Raw genomic sequence first — 25,986 nt, 5'->3', positions numbered from 1 at the left:
TTGTTAGTACAGTAATTCAGCGTTAAATGCAAAGAGCATAATGGCGCCATTACAAATCCTGCTGCATCTTACGCTTAATTCTGAATTCCAGCGTGAGAGGGCAATATAAGATATTACATACCTGTATGCATATTTGTTTTCAAGAAGATTGATTACACTTATATAACCAATGAAAATATTGTCAGAGTGGATCAACTTATTCTGTCAAACGTGTTGATCATTCACTTTATTTTCCGAATGCATCCATGAAAAATTAGCATCCCAAAACATTAAACACGTGACTCAGCGGAATAGGTTGAGAGCGAGAAGTGAGGACATAAGACTTCCAGTTCAAGTTAGTTCTCAAATAAGAACTTGTGCGTCTTTTGTTTCAGACCTGCGGCTCGTGGCGGGGTTCGATAATTGCTCGGGAAGAATTGAAGTTTTCTTCAGTGGGACGTGGGGAACGGTCTGTGACGATTCATGGGACAGACACGATGCTGCTGTCGTCTGTCGCCAATTAAACTGTGGAGATCCAGTCCTGGCTTCCGCGGGGATGCTATTCCCCCTTGGAAACGGCAGTATTTGGGTGGACGAGGTCAAATGCAAAGGGAGTGAGAATTTTCTGTCGGATTGCCATTTTTCTGCATTGCATCGTCATGACTGTGGGCACAAAGAAACCGTCGGTGTGATATGTTCTGGTCAGTAATCAAATTATGTTGTTACTTTTCGTTAATTCCACTTACTTTCTCGTTACATCTCTACCTCTGTAACACAAACTAATAAGAAACACTGATATCTTCGAATGGGTATCACAAAATCAAACTTTCCAACTTTAGTTGTCCTAGTCCTCAGCTGCTTGTGCCGTTCTACATATATATTGAACACAATTATCTTCCTCTGCATATCTGTATTTTTTATTTGACCATTTATTTCCCTTGGAGCCCATGTTTGACATCCAACATTCAAACTTCTTACCTCCTAAAAATTTATACACTATTTGCACTCCTGTGTCGATGCTGGTATTCAAATTGAAACCTTCAGACAACTTCAACATTCCGGCAACAAGCCTGGCTGAGATTAGCATTTATATACCTTTATCTGCAATGAACAGTACTTCTCAGTTTACGTTTAATATCATAATGTTCAGAGTTACAAAATACACGTGGACTAAGATGTTAACTGTCCTGTGCTATCACCAGTGGAATCATCAGTTGATCTGCCACTTGTCTTCAGGAGTATCGGCCCGCTTATGATCAAGACTCCCTCGAGATGGTGGGCCAGCAGTACTAAAGCACCACTTCCCGCTGGTCAGCTTAAAAAACTTGGCATCTGCCTCTATCAGAGTTGTTGGTTACTTCCATCCAACAGATAGTCTACTCTTTAGGTGTCTGTGCAACTACGAAAGGGTTTGCAAGATATGTATACACTGACTATCTGCCCCTCTGAACATACTTGGTCCACACTCATGCTGATCCTCTCTCTGCTGCCTCAGCGACAGCCCGGCGGGTTGACTTGATCTCTCTACTAGTGAAGCCAAGGTCACGCAGCCACTTCTGGACAGTGAACGCAATAAACCCACGACAGCCTACTTCGAATGGATACCATGAGACTTCCACCCTCTGTCTCTGCACTATGATCTTAACTCTGCATACTTGGTTAACTTGCGCTCATGGGCTTCATCGATGTTGTCTTCCCAGGGGACTGTGGGTTCACCAATAACCGCTTCTCTACTGGTGTCAGACCATATGATTATATCTGGACGCAATGTTGTGAAAGCTAATTGCTCCGGGAAACTGCCTTTCCCGTCCAGGTCAGCCTTGACACACCAATCATTGGCTGAAGGAAGTATGCTTGATTGTGAGGCTATGCTGTACACCCTTGACTTGGAGCCTTCTTTCACAAATGATGTGCAGCATGGCGCCTGAGATACGTTGTGCTGCAGTACTCTCTGCTCAACCGCTTTCGTTACAACTTTGAGAATGTTGTTATGGCTTCAGGAGTACATGCCGCTGGAAAGATTGACTCTGCATGCACTCAAGATATGTTGAATTGTTCCCTTCTCGCCACAAACAGCACAGCTGTCTGTCTTATCTTCATACCAGGTACTGAGGTTGACAGGTGTTGGGAGCAGATCGTACGCTGCTCTGCATAAAAAAGAAATGCAGAGCGGTTCCATCTGCCACAGAACATTCCAAGATAGGTGTCGCTGTTCAACACTTTCCCACCGGGTCCAAGCCCCTTGTTTGGCCAGGCCGGCTATTTTAGTTAACCTCTTCTCCTTTTCTACCTCTCGTATTTCTTGTGTTACAAGCTCACGGCGCTCCTTACCTGTAGAAGATGACCACCACTTGTGGGTTGTCCATCCAAGTCCCTGGCGGCCTAGCTGGATCCCCAACCGTCTCCTTGTGCTTCAATCTGGACTGTGCCTCATCAACTGCTACACGGGCTGACCACTTCCTGCCTGATCTCACATCCGGCTGGGTGTTCTTGATGACAGGGACTTTTGAGTCTCAAAGCATCAAGAATGATCTTACCTTGGCTACCTTGACCTCCTTGACAAGGGATTGCACTGGGATGGTAAGCTTTGTCTGGCTACTGTGGATTGCAACATTGGTGAGGCTGCTCGGTACTCCAAGCCACTTCTTCACATACTCGTTGATCTTCCGTTCCATTGCCTCAACATGGGACATTGCCACTTCATAGACAGTTAGTGGCCACATTATCCGTGGCATTAGTCCGTACTGCAATCATCACAACTTCAACTTGCCAGGCAAGCCACACTTGTCAACAGACATCAGACCTCTGCTGATCTGTTCTCCTTCTCTTGAACCCTCTTGCTGTCTCTCAGCTCCTCTGCGTACCATCGCCTGAGGCTCTTAACTCGTTGACCTGAATAGATAGAATCTCCTCTCCACAAACGGTGAAATTAAAGTCAACCAGCTTTCCTCTCCTAAGAACAAGGTTCCTCGACTTCTTGGTCTTGAACTTTATTCTTCTCTAATCCATTAGCTCCTTGAGTCTAGATAGTACATTTTCCACTGCCTCCGTGCTGGGACCCAAACGGGTAAGATCATCCATGAACGCTCGTATTGGTGGTATCTCCTCTCCGCCATCAAATGCGACACCTGGTCTCACTGATTCTGTAGCCCTCACAATAGCCTCCATGGCTAACACAAAAAGGATGGGTGAAATTACACATCCCATTGGGATTCCAACATCCAAGCTCTGCCACCTAGTTGTAAACTGCTGAGTGGAAAACCCCATCCGGAAATCGTTGTAGTACTGCATAACAAAGTTCTTCACCTTAGCAGGAATCCATAGGAATTCCATGGCAAACTCAATCAGGAAATGGGGAACAGAACCATATGCATTGGCCAGATCAATCCAAACTACAGCCAGATTTCTTCTCAACCTTTTTGACTCTTGGATGTTATGCCATATCATACCGGAATGTTCAAGGTATCTTGGGAAGCCTGGTATTCCTGCCTTCTGCACAGATGTATTTACTAATCAATTTTCAATCACAAACGAAGATATTCTTTCTGCCAGAATGCCAAACGTAATCTTCCCCTCTACATTCAGGAGTGATATTGGTCGGAACTGATTCAATGTAGAAGAATTCTCTTCCTTCGGGATGTATACTCCTTCAGCCTCACTCCATGACAAAGGAACAACATCTTGTCTCCACACCACCTTTAACAATGTCCACAAGTATTTCCTCAGCTGTTCACACTTCATGAACACCTTATACGGCACTCCATTAGGTCCTGGCACTGAGCCTGACCTTGCCTTTCTGATGAACCGTTTGATTTCTGCCAGTTTGTGTTCTGACAGATCGAACTTCACTCCTGGCTTGGTAGGTTTCACAAGCCCTGAAATGTCAAGCAAAGGAGCCTCCTGCTGTTCGTTAGAGTAAGTGCTTGCCAGGTGGTGCTCAAGTTCTTGTTGAGAGATGTAAAGCTGGTCGCTCTTACTTTGTTCAAACAGTTTCTTTCTGAACTCGTGAGGGTTCTCAAAGAACGACTTTCTTGCCTTCTCTCTCTTCTTTCTCTTTTTACGTTGTGACTCTGCACGACGGAGTGATGCTAACTTTATTCAAAAATGCTCTCGGAGATCTGCAAGCCCTGGCTTGTCACCCTCACTTGCTACCTTCCACCTCTGTCTCAACAATCTAAGCTCTCTCCTCAACCTACTAATATTCTTCTGGCGTCTGCTTGGTTGCTGTGTAGGCTTTGTTTTCTTTAGCTCAACCAAACCAAACCTGTACTTTCCAACATCGTAAATCATATCGCCCATCACTTCCAACTTTCTCTTTGACGTTCCACTGAGAGTGTTCTCCAATATCATACAGACATCCTCATCAAATACACGCCAAGCGTTCTCATCTGCCATTGCTGGCCACTTGACCTTCCTCTTCTTCTCTACCTCCTCATCACCGCCATCATGCGAAGGATCTACCTGGGTACTGTGGTCTGAAACCTGACCTGGGTTATCTCTCGTCTGACCTGGAGTATGATGACGCTCTCCAGAGCGAATCGCTGTGGCTTGTGAATCAGTGGTTGAAAAGACCACATCATCTGTGCTTGGTGAAGAAATCTCATCTTCATCCACTGGGATGGAATAGCACTTCAACTTTGCTTGGTGGACTCGTAAACCTTTAATTCTGGAAAACGCTCTCCCACACCAACACACTGGACACTCAGAGCCTCTTATCCTAGCTCTTGGTCGTAGTCGTTCCCTGTAATTAACTGTATCCGCCCGATTGGGTCCAGCATTCTCTCTCCCTCTCGGAGGACCCCGGGGGCATGTACCTCCCCGTAAACTAGAAGCTTCAAGATGTGGGTGCTCTTCTGAGCTGGTGCCCGGGCTGCCAATCCTGACACCCCTGGTGCCAGTCTTTCCAGGCTGTATGCTGTCTCTCCACGCTGTCACCGGACTATTCCCGGTTGCCAAGCAGACTATTCCTGGTAGTCACTGGTGTCCAGAACAAAAGAGTTACGACATACACGTGGACTAAGATGTTAACTGTCCTGTGCTATCACCAGTAGGATCATCAGCTGATCTGCCACCTGTCTTCAGGAGTTTCGGCCCGCTTGTGATCAAGATTCCCTCGAGGTGGTGGGCCAGCTGTGCTAAAGCACCACCTCCCACTGGTCAGCTTAAAAAAACTTGGCATCTGCCTCTATCAGAGTTGTTGGTCACTTCCATCCAACAGATAGTCTACTCTTCAGGTGTCTATGCAACTACGAAAGGGTTTGCAAGATATGTATACACTGACTATCTGCCCCTCTGGACATACTTGGTCCACACCCATGCTGATTCTTTCTCTGCTGCCTCAGCGACAGCCCTGCTGGTTGAATTGATCTCTCTACTAGTGAAGCCATGGTCACGCAGCCACTTCTGGACAGTGAACGCAATAAACCCACGGCAGCCTACTTCGAATGGATAGCATGAGACCTTCCACCCTCTGTCTCTGCACTCTGATCTTAACTCTGCATACTTGGTTAACTTGCGCTCATGGGGTTCATCGATGTTGTCTTCCCAGGGGACTGTGAGTTCACCAATAAGCGCTTCTCTACTGGTGTCAGACCATATGATTATATCTGGACGCAATGTGAAAGCTAATTGCTCCTGGAAACTGCCTTTCCCGTCCAGGTCAGCCTTGAAACACCAATCATTGGCTGAAGAAAGTAATCTTGATCATGAGCCTATGCTGTACACTCTTGACTTGGAGCCTTCTTTCACAAATGATATACGATGTTCTGTGCAGCATGGGGCATGAGATAAGTTGTGCTGCAGTACTCTCTGCTCAACCGCTTCTGTTACAACTTTAACGTTGTTATGTCTCCAAGTGTACATGCCGCTGGAGAGACTGTCTCTGCATGCACTCAAGATATGTTGAAGTGTTCCCTTCTCGCCACAAGCAGCACACCTGTCTGTCTTATCTTCAAATCCCTTACTCACTCTTCCTTCAGTTAGTCCTGACGAAGGGTCTCGGCCTGAAACGTCGACTGCACCTCTTCCTACAGATGCTGCCTGGCCTGCTGCGTTCACCAGCAACTTTGATGTGTGTTGCTTGAATTTCCAGCATCTGCAGAATTTCTGTTGTTTGTCTTATCTTCATACCATGTGCTGAGGATGGCAGGTGTTGGGAGCAGATCGTACGCTGCTCTGCATAAAAAAGAAATGCGGAGCGGTTCCATCTGCCACAGAACATTCCAAGATAGGTTTCGTTGTTCAACACTTTCCCACCGGGTCCAAGCTCCTTGTTTAGCCAGGCCAGGTCAGAATTAATATCAAACCTTGACAAACGCATGGAAATGTCACATAATGCAGACTGACAAATTTTGTCTGCTCTGATGGCTGAATCCGTGATTTAATTAGATACATGCTCTGCAATATTCATTTACTAGGAGATACAGTACAGTCACAGGCATTTCTGGCCCAAGAAGACCACGCCGCCCAATTACAGTCAGGTGACCAATTCACCTATAACCTCTGCATCTTTGGAAAGGCGGAGAAAACCCACGCTGTCAGGAGGAGTAGGGAGAATCTACTTTCAGACAGCAATGGAATTGAAACGATTTTGCTATGCGCTTTCGTGCTGCTCTTGACAAAATCTGTTTAAATTTGTTTGACTTCTTTCTTTCAGATCACCAGCCACAGACTGCTACGTTTAATAATCTGAGAGCCTTCATTTACGCCATCCCTCTCATTCTTGGTTCTGTTCTGGTCATCGTTTCTCTCTACCTGATCAAAAGCCAACGAAGACAGTTCCAGAATGGTTGGTAAATCTACTTACATAAGCTTTGATGAATTGCTGTGAACAAATTTAACATTCATCATGTTGATGCCTTGCTATGTGGTATGTTCAAAGAATTGAGAGTACATAAACACATAAATAGACTCTAAATGGCTGTCTAGAATACTCAGGTCTCTACTATTTAGGCGTGGATTGTAAATGTATTTTTCCTTGGTAAGATGAGCTAGAAAATACAAGTTGGCGCTACAACGCAGCTTGGAGGGTACTGTTGAATGCAGCGTATGTAAGGCGAAATGATGTTGTCAGGCTTATCTGCTCGCTGGATGGACGGAAGAAACAGCACATGGAAGTAACGCGGAGGTTGTTGCAGAAAGAAACACATCCTGGGAATTGGGATGACATTATTACTGAACTCATAGCATTACGGAGCAGTACAGGCCCTTCTGCGTCCGATGTTGTGCCGACAATTTAACTTACTCTAATTTCGTTATACCCCATCCCGCCACAGAGCCCGCCATTTTTTCTATCTCCTGTACGTTTATCTAATTGTTTTGTAAGTGTTCCTCGTGTATCTGTCGCCAACACCACCCGTCTCAAAACGTATCACCCGCCGCTCTGTGTAAAAAAAAACTTCTGCCCTATACTTCCCTCCAATCACCTTAAAATTATGCTCTCTCATATTTTTCCATTTCTGCTCTGGGATAAATACTCATTATATCCACTTGATCAATGCCTCTTACTATTTTGATTGATTCCAACAAACCACTTCTTATCGTCCTTCTGTACAGAGAGAAAACACTAGTCCGCTTACCCAATGTTTAGCAGACAATTGTGCATACTGCTGTATGTTGAAGATTGTCTGATTAACAGAGAGCAGTTAGTACAGACACATATTGCAGTGTGGTGTAGATGATGTAAGCATTGTTGGTTCACTGAGAGCGGATCCTGTACTTTGGAACTGATGCAGATGAATTTGATGAAGGCACAGACGATGTATCTGGTTTCATTGTTAATTATGTTACACAAAGGAGGATTGCGAAGAATGCCCCCCTCCCGCCTCTCTCTCTCTCTGTGTGGGCAGTTTTGGTTTTCTTATTTAAGAAAGGATGTGCTGATGTTGGAAAGGGTACAGAGAAGATTCTCTAGAGTGATTCCAGGAGTGAGAGGGTTAACATATGAGGAACGTTTGTCCGCTCTTGGGCTGTATTCCTTGGAGTTCAGAAGAATGAGGGGAGACCTCATAGAAACATTTCGAATGTTGAAAGGCATGGACAGAGTGGATGTGGCAAAGTTGTTTCCTATGATGGGGGACTCTAGTTCGAGAGGGCATGACTTAAGGATTGAAGACCGCTTATTCAGAACAGAAAAGCATATAATTTTTTTTAGCCAGAGGGTGGTGAATCTATGGAATTTGTTGCCACGGGCAGCAGTGGAGGCCAAGTCATTGGGTGTATTTAAGGCAGAGATTGATAGGTATCTCAGTAGCCAGGGCATCAAAGGTTATGGTGAGAAGGCGAGGGAGTGGGACTAAGTAGGAGAATGGATCAGCTCATGATAAAATGGCTGAGCAGACTCGATGGGCCGAATGGACTACTTCTACTCCTTTGTCTTATGGTCTCTCTCTCTCTCACTCTCTCTCTCTCTCTCTCTCTCCCCCCTCTCCCCCTCTCCCGGTGCTGAGTGTAAAGAAAAAGAGGACAATAACAGGTGAAATATCTGTCCGTCTTGTTCACCAGATAAATTTCCCATTTCTGGTATTTCTGGTATTTCAGACGATAAGAAGTCACAGCATTCTACACACAAGTTTCCTGAGCCGTTTTATGAGGAGATCGCGATTCAGGAGACTGGGCCTGCAGTCGGTAATTGTACTGAAACAGTATGCATCAGTTATCTTTCAGTGTGAGTGAATTATTTTATATTAAGTGCGGGTTTTTCTTTCATCAGGAGATTCGCAATCCATCAGCTCAGCAGATAAATTAGAATATTGTCTGGTCGGTTATCTGCATGACTACCAAAATGAACACATGGAAAGTAAGTTCGATAAAATTTTACCACACCATAGTCTTATCAGAAGAGAGCGAAATAATACATGGTCTTAGAACCAGACGCAAGGACATTTCAACAAAAAAATATCCAAAATAATTAAAATGGAATCAATCAAATGCAGAGAGGTGAAATTTGAACGAGCGTACTGGCTACATGGGAAATGAGGGATAGTATCAATTCCAAAGAAGAAACATACAAATTAGCCTGAAAAAGCGGCACACCTGAAAACTGGGAGAAATGCAGAGTCCAGCAGAGGGGGACAAAAGGGCTTAATTAGGAAAGGGAAAAAAAAGATTATGAGAGAAAGCTGGAAGGGAACATAAAAACTGACTGTAAAAGCTTTTATAGATATGTGAAAAAAAATTCTTAAAGACAAATGTAGGTCCCTTACAGTCAGAAACAGATGAATTGATCATGGGGAACAAGGACATGGCAGACCAATTAAATAACTACTTTGGTTCTGTCTTCACTAAGGAGGACGAAAATACTCTTCCAGAAATAGCAGGGGACCGAGTGTCCAGTGAGATGGAGGAACTGAGGGAAATACATGTTAGTAGGGAAGTGGTGTTAGCTAAATTGAAGGGATTAAAGGCAGATAAATCCCCAGGGCTAGATGGTGTGCATCCTGGAGTGCTTAAGGAAGTAGCCAAAAAATAGTGGATGGAATAGTGATAATTTTTCAAAACTCTTTAGATTCTGGATTAGTTCCTGAGGATTGGAGGGTGGCTAATGTAACCCCACTTAAAAAAAATAGGAGGGAGAGAGAAACTGGGGAATTGTAGACCGGTTAGCCTAACGTCGGTGGTGGGGAAAATGCTTGTCAGTTATCAAAGATGTGATAACAGCACATTTGGAAAGCGGTGAAATCATCGGACAAAGTCAGCATGGATTTGTGAAAGGAAAATCATGTCTGACGAATCTTATAGACTTTTTTGAAGATGTTACTAGTAGAGTGGATAGGGGAGAACCAGTGGATGTGGCATTTTGGATTTTCAAAAGGCTTTTGACAAGGTCCCACACAGGAGATTAGTGTGGAAACTTAAAGCACACGGTATTGGGGGTAAGGTATTGATGTGGATAGAAAATTGGCTGGCAGACAGGAAGCGAAGAGTGGTACTAAAAGGAGCTTTTCAGAATGGCAGGCAGTGACTAGTAGGGTACTTCAAGGCTCAGTGCTGGGACCACAGTTGTTTACTATATATATTAATGACTTAGACGAGGTATTTAAATGCAGCATCTCCAAGTTTGCGGATGACACGAAGCTGGGCGGCATTGTTAGCTGTGATGGGGATGCTAAGAGGATGCAGGGTGTCTTGGATAGGTTAGGTGAGTGGGCAAATTCATGCCAGATGCAATTTAATGTGGATAAATACGAGGTTATAAACTTTGGTGGCAAGAGCAGGAAAACAGATTATTATCTGAATGGTGACCGATTAGGAAAAGAGGAGGTACAACGAGACCTAGGTGTCATTGTACACCAGTCATTGAAAGTGGGCATGCAGGTACAGCTGGTGGTGAAAAAGGCGAGTGGTATGCTGGCATTTATAGCAAGAGGAATCTGGTACAGGAGCAGGGATGTACTACTGCAGTTGTACAAAACCTTGGTGAGACCACACCTGGAGTATTGTGTGCAGTTTTGGTCCCCTAAAGGTTCACCAGATTGATTCCTGGGATGGCAGGTCTTTCATATAATGAACGACTGGATCGACTAGGCTTATACTCTCTGGAATTCAGAATATTGAATGGGGAGTTTTGAAACGTATAAAATCCTAAAGGGATTGGACAGGCTAGATGTGGAAAATTGTTACAGATGTTGGGGAAGTCCAGAACGAGGAGTCACAGTTTGAGGATACAGGGGAAGCCTTTTAGGACCGAGATGAGGAAAAACTTCTTCACACAGAGAGTGGTGAATCTGTGGAATTCTCTGCCACAGCAAACAGTTGAGGCCAGTTCATTGGCTATATTTAAGATGTAGTTAGATATAGGTTTAGTGGCTAAAGGGATCGGGGATATGGACAGAAGGCAGGTACAGGATTCTGAGTTCGATGATCAGCCATGATCTTACTGAATGGCCGAATGGCCTACTCCTGCACGTATTTTCTATGTAATACCATAACGCATTGTAGCAGATGTTAGCGTTTCTTCCCTTCGAGTCTACTACCAAAAATAGTATGGAAAATATCTAATCATTTGGCAATACTTACAAAAAACAAAGAACAACAAAGACAACAAAAAAACTGAGACAATATTTCAAATCGAAACAGTTTCACAAGGAATATCTCAACCGAAACACAGACGTTTTTGCACGCAAATCTCGTTAGCATGCACACAATGCGATCACGTTTTCTTTCAAAGATATACATATTAACTATTCTCCGTAACTTCCGCCACCTCCAACGGGATCCCACCACTAAGCATATCTTTCCCTCCCCCCCTCTCTCTGCATTCCGCAGGGATCGCTCCCTACACAACTCCCTTGTCCATTCGTCCCCCCCATCCCTCCCCACTGATCTCCCTCCTGGCACTTATCCGTGTAAGCGGAACAAGTGCTACACATGCCCTTACACTTCCTCCCTTACCACCATTCAGGGCCCCAAACAGTCCTTCCAGGTGAGGCATCACTTCACCTGTGAGTCGACTGGGGTGATATACTGCGTCCGGTGCTCCCGATGTGGCCTTTTATACATTGGTGAGACCCGACGCAGACTGGGAGACCGCTTTGCTGAACATCTACGCTCTGTCCGCCAGAGAAAGCAGGATCTCCCAGTGGCCACACATTTTAATTCCACATCCCATTCCCATTCTGACATGTCTATCCACGGCCTCCTCTACTGTAAAGATGAAGCCACACTCAGGTTGGAGGAACAACACCTTATATTCCGTATGGGTAGCCTCCAACCTGATGGCATGAACATTGACTTCTCTAACTTCCGCTAGGCCCCACCTCCTCCTCGTACCCCATCTGTTACTCTTTTTTATGCACACATTCTTTCTCTCACTCTCCTTTTTCTCCCTCTGTCCCTCTGAATATACCTCTTGCCCATCCTCTGGGTCACCCCCCCCCCCCGTCTTTCTTCCTGGACCTCCTGTCCCATGATCCTCTCGTATCCCCTTTTGCCTATCACCTGTCCAGCTCTCGGCTCTATCCTTCCCCCTCCTGTCTTCTCCTATCATTTTGGATCTCCCCCTCCCCCTCCAGCTTTCAAATCCCTTACTCACTCTTCCTTCAGTTAGTCCTGACGAAGGGTCTCGGCCTGAAACGTCGACTGCGCCTCTTCCTATAGATGCTGCCTGGCCTGCTGCGTTCACCAGCAACTTTGATGTGTGCTGCTTGAATTTCCAGCATCTGCAGAATTCCTGTTGTTTACATATTAACTATTATTGTTATTCTGGCTTTTATCTTTGATGCTTTACCGTCGACTTTGAAATGCAATTACTTTCCTCAAACACAAAAATAACTCATTACAATTGGTGATAGATTTATAGGTATGACCAAAAAAACTATCCCTGCCTCCTTTGAAGGATGTTTAATAAAGAGGTTGCCAGAAATGGCTCCTGATATGAACCGAGTCCCGTAAGAAAGACTGTAAAAACAAGATGTGTACGTTCAACAGCGGCATAATCGCTACATATCACATTAACATTAGCCGTACTCAACTGAACATGGAACATGGAACAATGGAACAAACGAACTTCTGGTTCACGATGTCTTGCTGAACTAATTAACGTCGTGATTCGATATGCAGTCTAAATGTCCCAAAGAATACTACACTACTTTTCTCTGTGTGCAATGGACAAGCCCTTCCTAATCCAAACAAAAACGTCACCATTGATCCTATCCACTTTATTTTTCTGGATCACCGCAATATGTGAGACATAGTCAAAAACCTCACTATATATCCCATACAGACAACTTCCTCAGATCTATCTTTATTAATTACCTTTTTCCTAAACGAAAATCTCAGTTAAATAAGACACAGCCTGTCTAGCAGTAGGTTATTATAACCTTTCCCAATTAGGCTGTGCTGATAAATCCTATCCCTATGTCTGCTTTCCAATATCCTTTTTACAACTAACGTGACGGTAAATGGTCTATGGTCGCCAAGGTTATTCCTGTGCTCTTTATTGAGAAACGGAACATAAACTAATTTCAGTCTGCTGCGTCATCATTTGCTCCAGGTAGGTCATGAAAACCTTGGACATCGTACATCTCTCAATATGTGCTATATCTCCCACCGTGCTTGTTGGAAATAACTTCCTTCATCTTCTTCAATCGATCGAACAAAACGTCTCCATTGTTATCCAAATGCTATAGCATATTAGAAACAATCTTATCCTCCATGTCCTTCTCCTTTGTAGATACCAACGCACAGTCAATTACACATCCTCCACCACCAAGTACATATTTCCTCCTGTACCAGGGAGAGGGTCAAACCTCTCCCAGGTTATCCTTTTGCTCTTGCTTCCTATGTAGAATATCTTAAGTTTGTTCTTCAATTCTGCTTTTCAATGTCATTTCGTGACTCTTGATGGATATCCTAATCCCCTTCATTAGTTATTTCCTAACTTCAAAGACTCAAAGTTTTATTTTATTATCAACGAATGCAAGTAGACACAACTCTAAGAATTGTCCTCTCCAGATAGCCATAAAATACAGAAAGACATAGAGGTAATATATAAAACCATAGAACCCACCTTCTTTATTATCTAGAAGGGATTGATTTTATTTTAGGTTCTTTTCTGTGCTTGACTAAACATACCAGTTCTCTCGATATCCGAGGTTCCTTTACCTTGTCATCGTGTCGTTCCCTCTTACTGCTGTCAGTGCAGTTTGTCTTTAAACACTCTCTACATCTGCGGTATAGACTTGCCATAAAATAGCTGTTCTCAGTTAACTCTCTCCACTTTTTGCTTAATCATTTTGTAGTTGGCTATGTCTTGTTTAATGATCTCAGGCAAGGTCAGTGATCATTTTCTTCCTCATGGCTACCTTACACTTTATGTTGGGCATTTTCCCATATATTGTCTCCTGCTGAATGGTTAGTCACCTAATTGCTGTCATTCCCAAAATCAGGTTCAACATTGTCTTTCCTTTAGTTAGAATCCACATACTGATTTACACATATGCCGTGTGACTACAAGAGTAGTAAGAAGACTAACAAATCTGCGACGAAGAGACCCCAAAGTTTGTTCACAATATATGAATCATGAGTAAAATGGGTACAGGAAACTGTTGAGGCCAGTTCATTGGCTATGTTTAAGAGGGAGTTAGATATGGCCCTTGTGGCTACAGGGGTCAGGGGGTATGGAGGGAAGGCTGGGGCGGGGTTCTGAGTTGGATGATCAGCCGTGATCATAATAAATGGCGGTGCAGGCTCGAAGGGCCGAATGGCCTACTCCTGCACCTATTTTCTATGTTTCTATGTTCCTATATCTGCCTGGATATGAGGTACTCTAACAATGATGTAGATTGTCAACACCATCGATATAACAGGAGTTCCTTTATTTGACAGTAATACCTTTCATGAGCATTATGCAACGATTGCTGATAAATGAATTGATTACTTTCCCCAAAGTTATTCCACAGAAACCCTGTAAAACAACAACCATATTACCAAATATAAACGCTACAAATAAAGGGTACTGTCACCAGTGTAATTACCCTCCAGTCGCTGTGAAATTCTGTCTTGAAATTACTTGAGAACATTCTTCGGAACAGCTTAGTTGATTGAGCCCTTCATCTCTGCTGGGACAAAGGATGCTGACAAAGTTTGCAAGATCTCTCAGCCCTGGGACTCTATTTCAGGTAATTCCCAGCTGTATCCCCTCTAGACATAGATCCTCTCTCTCCCAGGTGTAAGGAATTTGTAGTTTCTGTTGACGTTTCTCTAGCTCTGGATTTTTTCAGGATAGGTTCCTTATCCAATGTCCAACCCTCCTTCTTTCACAGCCGGGATGGGAACCTCCATTGCGGAGGTTTGAGAGCAGAAGTTCGTTCACGATTTCACAGCAGGACGAGAGCGATACAACGCCAAACCTCAGCATCACTTTGTAAAACGAAGCTCGGTGTGGGCTTGAGAGTAACGCCCTGATGCTGAAAATGGGAAGCATTTTTAAAGTGATCGATGAAATAACTTACCTGAGGGAATACATGCGCAGACTATTTTCTAGCAGAAATAAAATTCGATAATCAGGGTTACAGAGGGATTTTACAGGCTTTTTGTGGGATTTCGTAAACGTTAACCTGCGGGTTGAGTCGGTGGTGAGTAAGACAAATTCGTGAGAGGACACGAATATAAGAAGAAAGATATAATGTTGTGTCATAGTGGGGTTTTATCGACATTAGTTAGACCTTTCGGAGGCTCCTTTCTTAGAAAAGGCTCCTTTTCTAAGAAACGGTGCACTGGCATTGGAAAAGATACAGATGGGGTTCATGAGAATCTTCCGTGAATGAAAGGGTTAACGTATTAGGAGATTTATATTGTTCCTGGATATTCCCAATAGTTCTGAATAATTGCGTGGGGAACATCATTGAAACATACCGAATTCTGAGAAGCTTATGTAGAGTGTACTTGGAGAGGACTTGGTTTATGGTGAGTGAGTCAAGGACCAGAGAGCACAGCGTCAGAATAGACGGCCACCCCTTTAAGAGAGGGGAGGAAAAATGTCTTTATCCAATTGGTGGCTCATCTGCTGAATGCTTTGCCACAGATGGCTGTGGAAGCCAGTCCATTCTGTATACTTAAGGCAGAGAATGATAGGTTCCTGATTAGTCACGGGGATAAGGAAGTAATCTGGGTGGAAGGGGTAATGCAAACGACATGATGAAATAGCGCAGCAGACTTGATTGAGAGTAACGTCTTGAGGCTGAAAATGGGACGAAGCATTTTTAAAGTGATCAATGAAGTAACTTATCCGGAGGAATACATGCGTAGACTAATTCCTGAGAGAAATAAAATTCGAAAATCAGAGTTGCAAAGGGATTTTACAGGACTTTTGTGGGACTCCGTAAAGGTTATACTGCGCGTTGAGTCGGTTGTGAGGAAGACAAATGTAATGTGAACATTCGTGAGAGGACACAAATATAAGAACAAAGATATAATGGTGCGGTTTTATAGAATGGTTTAATTCTGCTCTTATGTCTTTTGGTCTTATGGTAACTGTAACTTTGTTCCTGTGTCGGCCATTGCTACCTAACCTGCTGGCGATTAGAAGTTTTCTCTGCCCCTGTTTCCTATTTGCAATGTGTGCGTTGTTCAAATCTCTGGAGATAAAATTATTTTGTTAAAATGAGCCGACTGGATACTTTAAAGGTTTATTATTGGCAGTTCACTTCACATTATTTATTGTGTTGTGGCTGCAATTTCTGCAATACACTCAGGAATTGTCCCTCAATTTTCAGAATCCTCTTTGCCGCTTTACGAAAATTTAGCAGAAGAATATGACTATATTGAGTAATTGCGCTTGAAGAAATGCGAATTACTATCATTAAGATTAAACATTTTATGGTTTCTTGCAACCACCATGCAATTTCCCCGTATGTTCTGTAATTCATTTAATATAACGTTGTAAATGGAATTCAACCCCCTCTGTGATTTGAAGTGAGATCCTTGCGTGAGAGGAAAAACAAAGCATAACTTCTCAACAGTTTAGCAGATGCCAGTGAGGTAAAATGTAAAATGGCTTTAAATTGAATTTAGCGCTGTCTGTAAAGGTCTCGCTATTTGACACAGCTAAACTTCTAGCACGTTGTACTTGGCATGGTTTTTTCAACAAAACGATGCAGTTTTTCAATTGTTTTTTTCAATCTATGCATCGGTCCTTGAAATACATTTGCTTGTATATTCTCCATCCGATTAACCACTATTTTTGAAAGAATTTTAGCGTCCACATTTAATAATGAAATAAGTCTATATGAGGAACAATCAGCAGGGTCTTTATCTTTCTTAAGTTATTAAAGAAATAGAGGCTTCATAAAATGTGGAAGATAACTCTCCTAGCAGAAAAGAATCTTAAAGCGTTTCCAACATATAAGGAGTAGGCAAATCTGCAATTAAAAAAAAAGCCTACAGAAAAAAACATCCAATCCAGGAGCTTTACCAGATTGGATTGAAAGAATATCTTTCTGAATTTCTCTTTCAGTAAAAGGAGCATGAACAATTTGCTGATCTTCAACAGATATTCTAGGAAAATGAACCTTTTGTAAGAAGGCATACATATTAGAGGAGTCAGCTGGAAACTGAGATTTATAGAGTTCACTATAAAGTCTTGAAAAATGTTATTAATATCTTCATAATTACAAGTTAAACTACCATCTCCCTTACGAATTAAAAAAAAATGTCTTTTAGCTCTACCTGCTTTAATTTGAGATGCTAATAGTTTGTTACTTATATCTCCTTTCTTTTTCAACCTTTTTATTAGTTTCATAAAATATAAACATAACATAGCAATAATACAAAATTGTTGGAAATATATTGTTATACTTAAGATGAGTAATGATAAAACCATATAGTATAAATTGACAAAACTCCCAGTCATATACGATAACAATGAATTATAAAGGAAAGAAAAAAACCTTTATGTTTTATCGTTATTACTTTTATCTCCAAACACATAAAATTGACTTCTTAATTTAAGCAAATTTCTTTCAATAGGATAAGTTCATAATAAGTTATATTCTGATTGAAGTTCAAACCTTTGTTTAAATAAATCAACATTTGGAGAAACTGCATAAGTGTTATCCAGGTTTTTAATTTGTTTTGAAATTCTATCTAACTCTACTTTTGTCGGTTTCTTGAGCTTAGCCAAATAGGATATTATCTAACCTCGCAAGTATGCTTTAAGTGTATCCCATATGATGAATTTCGAGACCTCTGCCGTATTATTAAAAAGAAAGAAATCTTTTATCTGAATCACTATAAATTTGACAAAGCACGAACTTTGTAATAAATTTTCTGGAAACCGCCAAGGCAAGTTTACATTACTAACATCATTTAACTCAAAAGTTAAGCTTAAAGGTGCATGATCCGAGGGAGCAGTAGCATCATGTTCACATTTCTGGACTTTGGACAAAAATCGGAAATCAGCTATAAAATAACCAATTCTCGAATCTTTATTATAAACATGTGAATAAAAAGAATAATCTCTATCATTAGGATGTAAATTTCTCCAGATTCCCATCAAAGCATAATCAATTAAAAAGGAATTAATAAGTGTTGCCGAACGACTCGGAAGCTGATGATTGGTGGAACTCTTATCAATCAAAGGGTTGAAACAACAGTTGAAGTCACCTCCCATCAGCAGCATATATTCATTTAGGTCTGGTAATAAACCAAATGCATTAAAATAAAGAAGTATCATCTACATTAGGTCCGTATAGATTAACCAGGACAATTTTCCTATTACAAATTGTTCCTTTAATAATTAAAAATCTACCATTATAATCTGAGGCGATGTCTTCCTGAATAAATAAAATATTAGATTCAATAAAAATAGATACTCCATTGTTTTATTTTGACAAGTAGTATGGTATTGAAGGCCCTTCCACGTTCTGAAATATCTATTTTGATCGCCCGTTCTGATACGCGTTTTTTGAGCAAAAATTATATTGGGCTGGAATCGATTAATTATTTTAAAAGTCTTCTTTCGCTTAATAGGGTGAATCCAGCCACGGACATTCCAACAAATAACGTTTAACTGTTTAAATGCCATTGAATGTTATTCTTAAACAGAACAATACACGCATGCCATCGTGGGCTAATTAAAGGTGGCGGTGATGAGTATAAAGAAATAGAAAACACGCATGCTCCGGATCGCCATAATGGGGAAAAATACAGTACAGGAAATGTGTGAAAAAAAAATCCTACGATAAACCCCAAAATGCAAAAATACCCCCAAACCTCCCACCATCCCCAAAGACAGAAATCCAACACAGGAGATAAAAGGCTGGGACGCATCCCCAAGAAGAAAAGCAAAAGGACGGAACTCCGTTTGCCGCTCAATTTAAATAATGATTTAAAAGTTTTTACTCTCAATTCCGCCACCCCGCTTACAAAGAGAATACGCAACCTTAAGATAATAAAGCCCAGCAAAAAAGAAAAAATGTTTATACTTAATCATTGAAAATAAAGTAGGCAATGAAAAAAAACAGTCTCCAAAGAAGTCAAAGCAACGCGATTAGCCCAAACATTATAATCTCTAAAAAGCGAAAAGCAGCGCCATTATCTTTAAATTACTACCTTATTTAATAAAAGAAATGAAGTTAATTATCTATTACTAAACACTCCCTAATATAATAAAAAAGGTCTATATAAACTGTACGCAAACTATCACTAAATTAATAAAGAAAAAGGAAGATAGAAACAGATAACCAAACCAGTTAACCATCTATCCGCTGAATTAATTCACTCCGTATGCTAAAGAGACTTCAAAAAAGTCATTCTTTAGTCAAACCAAGAAGATCACCTCTTCTTTAGGTAATCCAACGATGAAAGGATATCTTCATCATACAGAAATCTTCAGAGTCTGTTTTCTTTCAGAAAATGATTCATCAAATCTAATATCCTTCATACATCGGCCGATTCCACAATAGAATTGACAAAATCCGATGCGGCTTCGGGATCCAAGAAGACACGAGGTGTAGAATCTTTAGGAAATAATTTTACTCTCACCGGATATTTCAGAGATAGAAAAAGTCTTTTTTCATGGGCTATCTTCATGACGGATATGAATTTGATCCATTGTTCCAGAACTTTCCGTGGACAATCTTCTTAAAAACGGATCTCGCAACCGTTAAATTTAAAACCTTTGTTTTCTTAGAAATTTTATGACTTGTTCTTTAGCTTTAAAGCGAAGAAAGTTGACTAAAATTGGTCGAGCTTTATCTGACGAAGTGAAAATTCTGTGAGCTCCTTCAATATCGGGAGGCTGAGATAGAATACCCGGAAACAGAGATTGAAACAAATTGGCAAAATAGTCCAAAAATTCCCGTACTCAGTACCTTCTTTAAGACACACAATTCGAATGTTATTTCTACGCATTTTTGAATCTAAATCACAATTTTGCGTTCATCCTGTTCCAAGCGGGTTGAACTATCCACAACCTGACGTTTCGATTCTTTAAAATTATTATTCAAGGAAACAATATTTTCCTCAATAGTCTGTAAACTCTGATGGAACGACTTCAACTCAGAAGTGTTATTGTCCATTTTGTTGTCAAGACCCATCAACGCACGTTTCAAACGCTCAGCCCAGACAGCCATATCTTCTGATTTTTCTTTCGATGTTTTTCCCTTTCCATTGCTGGGTTCAAAAAGCTGCTTCCACTTCGTAAACGATACGAAAGTATTTCCCTCCAAGATCCAAAAAAATAAGTTCAACAATTCAAAGTTTAGACTGGGGAAAAGGTGGAATTAAAGGCAGTCACAAAATTCAAAGTTGCTGGTGAACTATCCGCTGTATCAGATCCCCAACACCGAATTAACCTGCCAAATCTTCCTGGTTCTACCCTCACTGGCACATGCCACAGGGAAAAATGCAGGAATTGCTACGCTGGAGGACCTGCTTCCCCACTTTCTGCCTAGATCGCTAAATTCTCTACTGGGAACTTCTTTGATTTTCCTTTCTATGTCAATGTTATCAATATGTACCAGGACATCTGGCTGCTCACCTCCTCCGTCAAGATGCTGTTAGCGCTATGGGAGATGTCCGTGGCCCTGGCACCTGGGAAGTAACATATCATCCGGGTGTCCCGTTCACATCCACAGAATATCCAGCCTGTTGCTTTGAATGTTGAATATTCCTCTGGATGTTTCCTATCACGACCGCTCCCTTCTTCTACCTCTTTTCCTTCAGCAGCATGGAACCATGCTGAATGTCAGTGAACTGGTCTGATTAGCATTCACTTGGGAGGTCACCCCCGACAAGCGTATCCAAAACGGTGCAATCATTATTAAGAGGAATGGACACAGAGGTGTTCCGTGCTAACGGACTATTCACATTCCCAGCAACACATATCAAAGTTGCTGGTGAACGCAGCAGGCCAGGCAGCATCTCTAGGAAAAGGTACAGTCGACGCTTCGGGCCGAGACCCTTCGTCAGGACTAACTGAAGGAAGAGTTAGTAAGATATTTGAAAGTGGGAGGGAGAGGGGGAGATCCAAAATGATAGGAGAAGACAGGAGGGGGAGGGATGGAGCCAAGAGCTGGACAGGTGAATGGCAAAGGGGATATGAGAGGCTCATGGGACAGGAGGCCCAGGTAGAAGGAAAGGGGGGGGGGGCGGGAACGCAGAGGTTGGGCAAGGGGTATAGTCAGAGGGACAGAGGGAGAAAAAGAGAGAGAGAGAGAGAGAGAGAGAGAATGTGTGTATATAACTGAATAATGGATGGGGTACGAGGGGGAGGTGGGCTATTAGCGGAAGTTAGATAAGTCAATATTCATGCCATCAGGTTGGAGGCTACCCAGACGGAATATAAGGTATTGTTCCTCCAACCTGAGTGTGGCTTCATCTTTACAGTAGAGGAGGCCGTGGATAGACATATCAGAGTTGGAATGGGAAGTGGAATTAAAATGTGTGGCCACTGGGAGATCCTGCTTTCCCTGGCGGACAGAGTGTAGGTGTTCAGTGAAACGATCTCCCAGTCTGCGTCGGGTCTCGCCAATATACGAAGCCCTCCTGTCAAACAATTGTCACTCACCTTTGAGAAAACTTCATTGCTGCACTCTGCTCCTGCCTCTGATTGTTCCACCAGGATGCCCGAAAGTCCACGAAACTCTCCTTTTCAACAAATAACATCCATCTGCGACAATCCTTGTCGTTTGTGCTTTGCTCCTGCCGCTATTTATGCCCTCGGAATGAGCCCGAGCGCCCGTGAAGTGTTACAGGTTAACACACAGGTTAAGACTGTCGTGAAGAAGACAAGTGTTATATTTGCATTCACTTCAAGGGAAATACAATGTAAAAGAAATGAAGTAACGCAGAGCCTTTATAAGTCACTAGTCAGGCCGCTCTTGAGTATTGTCAACTGTTTTGGGCCCCATATCTCAGAAAGGCTGTGTTATCATTGGATAGATTTCACAGGAGGTTCACGACGATAATTCCGAGAATGAACAGATTAACGCATGAGGAGCGTTTGGTAACGTTATCTATTGAATTGTGAAGAATTCACGGGGACCTCATTTAAACCTCCCGAATGTTGAAAGATGGGTTAGGGTGGTTGTGGATAGGATCTTTTCTATGGTGATAGCATCCAGAAATTGTCATCGTCCGGTCCGTGAAGTCCACGTTCCGGTTCACGGTCCGGTCCATAGACTCCGGACTCCAGTTCTTCCGGCTGTCCATTGTTTCAGTTGGGCTTAATCATAGGCACCTGATTCTCGTCTTGGGGCTCGGAATATAAGTGGTCCTGGGTTTGAGTGTGGTTACTCGTTCGTCTGGTTAGTATCCCGTCCTCGCCTCCGTGGAGTAATGTAGGCCGTCTTTGCCGTTACCCTGAGGCTGGACTGTTCCCTTCCCTTACCCTTCCTTCTGAAGCCTTGCTTGCAACCTGTGTCTGGAGCCTTGCTTGCAACCTGTGTCTGGAGCTTTGTCTGCAACCTTGTCAAGTTGAACCACCAGAGCGAGACCGGTGTCTTGCCGTGTCAAGATAAGGAACAGTCTATCGTTTAGTTGGAGTTGTCTCTGTGTCCACGCCTTCGGTAGGTATGTCCGGCCGTTTGCCGCTCCCTAGGGTTGGGAACCGTCTCGTCGTGTTCAGCATTCTGTGCATGAATCCCGGCCCCACGTACTGTTCCCGAGGAGAGGTCCCGGCACTGTGTTCCAGGTCCCTGTGTTCCTGTCTCTCAAGTCCAAGGCTCCGTGTTCCCGTGCTCTAGAGCAAGGCACTGTGCTCCTGTCCTCCACAAGACCAAGGCTCTGTGTCCGGCGTTCCTGTCGTCTCAAGTCCAAAGTTCCGGGGTTCCTATCGACTCATGTCCAAGGCTCAGCTTTTCCTGAGTACCAAGTGAAGGCTTCGTGTTCTCGTCCTGTCCACGTGCTTCGTACTGTGCTGGAGCTACCTCGTACTGTACTGGAGTCCTCTTGTCTTGCCCAGGAGTCTCTCGTTCTGTACGGTAGCCTGGCCTAGTCCTGCCCCGCAAAACCACGTCATGTCTTCGCCTAGTTCCGGAGTCCGAGCCCGAGTCAAGACCCACGTTCTGTGTCCTTGCCCAATCTCTGGCTCGGAGTCCGAAACCAAGCCTCATCATGTCTTCGCCTCGAATAACCCAAGCCATGTCCAGTCCTGTAGCCACGTTATGTTCTCGCCTAGTTCCAGGGTCCGAGCCCGAGTCAAGACCAAGGTCCTTGTCCAGTCGCCGGCACGGAGTCCAAGCCCAGACTGCTAGTTCCCAGCTTCTTGTCCTGGTTCCGCTTGCCTAGCCAATGTCATAGCCCAAGACTGTGTTCTTGACCCAGCTCTGTAGTCAAGTCCTGTTCCGAGTTCATCAGAGTCTGTGTCTTGCATTAGGGTCCGCTCCAAAAGCGCCCTCTTATGACAGAACAGCAGGGCACAGCATCAAAATTGAGGGCCAGCCGTTTGAAACAGAGTTCAGGTGGATTTTATTGCCCCCAGACAGCAGTAAATCAAAGGAATGTTCTGCCACAGACTACAGTGGAGGACAAGTCAGTGGGTAAATTAAAGGCGGAATTTGATCGTTTCCTGATCTGTCAGGACATCAGAAGATATGGCGAGAAGACAAGAGTATGGGGATGAGTGGGATCCGGGATAAGCAATAATAGACTTGCTGGGATTAATGGGCTAATTATGCTCCCATGTCTTATGGTCTCATGATCGAGGCGTCGCCGACCTGCGAAAAACCTCCTCACTGTGTTTCACTCTAGCCGCGGATTGAGCCGCTGGAATTACAACACGGAGGGTAGATAAAATCAAGACTGAGCATAGAAAACAAAGTAGAGGCTTATTAAATATAGAAACAAAACGGGGCACGTGTGCATTGATACATTAGAAAAGACACGGTCGTAAATAATCACCTCAGAGTCCACCACTGCTGACCAGACCAAGGCATGACACAAATCAACTGAAGATGTACATATTTAAACATCCATTTCTCTGCTGCCTGCTAACCACTTTTCCATCCACTTTCATGCAGTGCATTTGTATTGGCAATTGTCGGAATGACTTACAGCGGGCTGAAAAGCTTGAACATGTGGAAATTGAGAAAGAGGATGTAGTGGAGTTTTTGGCATGCATCAAGTTGGGTAAATCCCCGGGTCGGGACAAGATGTATTCCAGGATACTGTGGGAGGCGAGGGAGGAGATTGCTGAGCCTCTGGTAATGATCTTTGCATCATCAATGGGGAAAGGAGAGGTTCCGGAGGATTTGAAGGTTGCGGATGTTGTACCATTATTCAAGAAAGGGAGTAGAGATAGCCCAGGAAACTATAGACCAGAGAGTCTTACTTCAGTGGTTGGTAAGCCGATAGAGCAGATCCAGAGAGGCAGGGTTTATAAACATTTGGAGAGGTATAAAGAGCTCAGGAATAGTAAGCATGGCTTCACGAAAGGCAGGTCATGCCTTACGAGCCTGATTGTTTTTTTTTCTGGTTGTGACTAAACACATTGATGAAGGCAGTGTATATGGGTTTGAACAAGGCATTTGACAAGGTACCCATGCAAGGCTTATTGAGAAAGGAAGAAGGCATGGCATCCAAGGGGAAATTGCTTTGTGGATCCAGAACTGGCTTTCCCACAGTGGTTGAAGACAGGTCATATTCTGCATGGAGGTCGGTGACTAGTGGTGTGCCTCAGGGATGTGTTCTCGGACCCCTACTCTTCGTCATTTTTACAAATGATATGGGTGAGGAAGTGGAGGGATTGGTTAGCAAATATACCGATGACACAAATCTTGGGGGAATTGTGGATATTGTGGAAGGCTTTCGGAGTTACAGCGTGTCGTTGTTAGGATGCAAAAGTAGTCTAAGAAGTCGCAGATGGAGTTCATTCCAGATACGTGTGAAGTGGTTCATTTTGGTAGGTCAAATACGAAGGCAGAATATAGTATTAATGGTAAGACTCTTCTCAGTGTGGAGGATCAGAGGGATCTTGTGTTCCGAGTCCATAGGACATCCAAACCAACTGTGCGGGTTGACTCTGTGGTTAAGAAAGTTTACGGTGCATTGGCCTTCATCAATCGTGGGATTGACTTTAGGAGCCGAGAGGTAATTTTTCTGCTATATAGGACCCTGGACAGACCCCACTTGGAGTACTGTGCTCAGTTCTGGTCACCTCACCACTTGAAGGTTGTGGAAAACATCGAAAACGTGCAGAGGAGTTTGACAAAGATGTTGACTGGATTGAAGAGCATACCTAATGAGAATAGGTTGAGTAAAGTCGGCCTTTTCTTCTTGGAGCGATGGAGGATGAGAGGTGACCTGATAGAGGTGTATAAGATGGTGAGAGGCATTGATCGTGTGGATAGTCGGAGGCTTTTTTCCCAGTGTTGAAATAGCTAGCATAAGAGGGCGCAGTTTTAACGTGTTTGGAAGTAGATGCAGAGATGATGTCAGGGGTTTTTTACGCAGAGAGTGGTGAGTGGGTGGAATGGGCTGCCGGTGATGGTGGTGGAGGCTTAACCGATAGTGTCTTTTAAGATACTCACTTACAGGTACATGGAGCTCAGAAAAACAGAGCACTATGGGTATCCCTAAGTTATTTTTAAGTTAAGGACATGTTCGGCACAGCTTTGTGGGCTGAGGTGCGTGTATTGCTTTCTGTGTGTCTATTTGCTTTCATGCGTTCTAATACATCGTGCAATATAATTTCTGGGTTAGTATGGTCTCGTTTGGAGTAACAGAATACAACAAATGGATAATCATTTTTCTCTCTCCTTATCTCGACATATCGTTAAAGTAATCCGGCATATCGACCATCTATGACGAAACTGAATTAATGCCTGCTGACACTGCCCGTTCATATGGTTTGCATCGTGATGCCCCCAAATAGCCGTCAGCACAATGCTATTACAGCTCGCGGCTTAGCAGTTCGGAGTTCAATTCCATTGTCACTGTTCAGGAGTTTGTTCGATCTGCCAGTAACCAAAGTCCAGAGAAGTTCTGGTTAACAGGATAATTTGTAAATGTCTTTGTTTTGTGATGAATCAAGGGGAAAATAGATAGGTTGCTTGGCGGCACGTCTCG

The 25,986-nt window shown here is 43.2% G+C and overlaps 1 pseudogene; it reads left to right on the top strand.

Moving 5' to 3' along the window:
- Window positions 1–25,986, top strand: part of LOC134345053 (deleted in malignant brain tumors 1 protein-like) — a 126,330-nt pseudogene that overhangs the window by 90,993 nt on the left and 9,351 nt on the right.

The sequence above is a fragment of the Mobula hypostoma genome, chromosome 4, assembly GCF_963921235.1.
Source record: "Mobula hypostoma chromosome 4, sMobHyp1.1, whole genome shotgun sequence".
Lineage (NCBI taxonomy): Eukaryota > Metazoa > Chordata > Chondrichthyes > Myliobatiformes > Myliobatidae > Mobula > Mobula hypostoma.
This window is presented reverse-complemented; position numbering and strand designations above follow the sequence as displayed.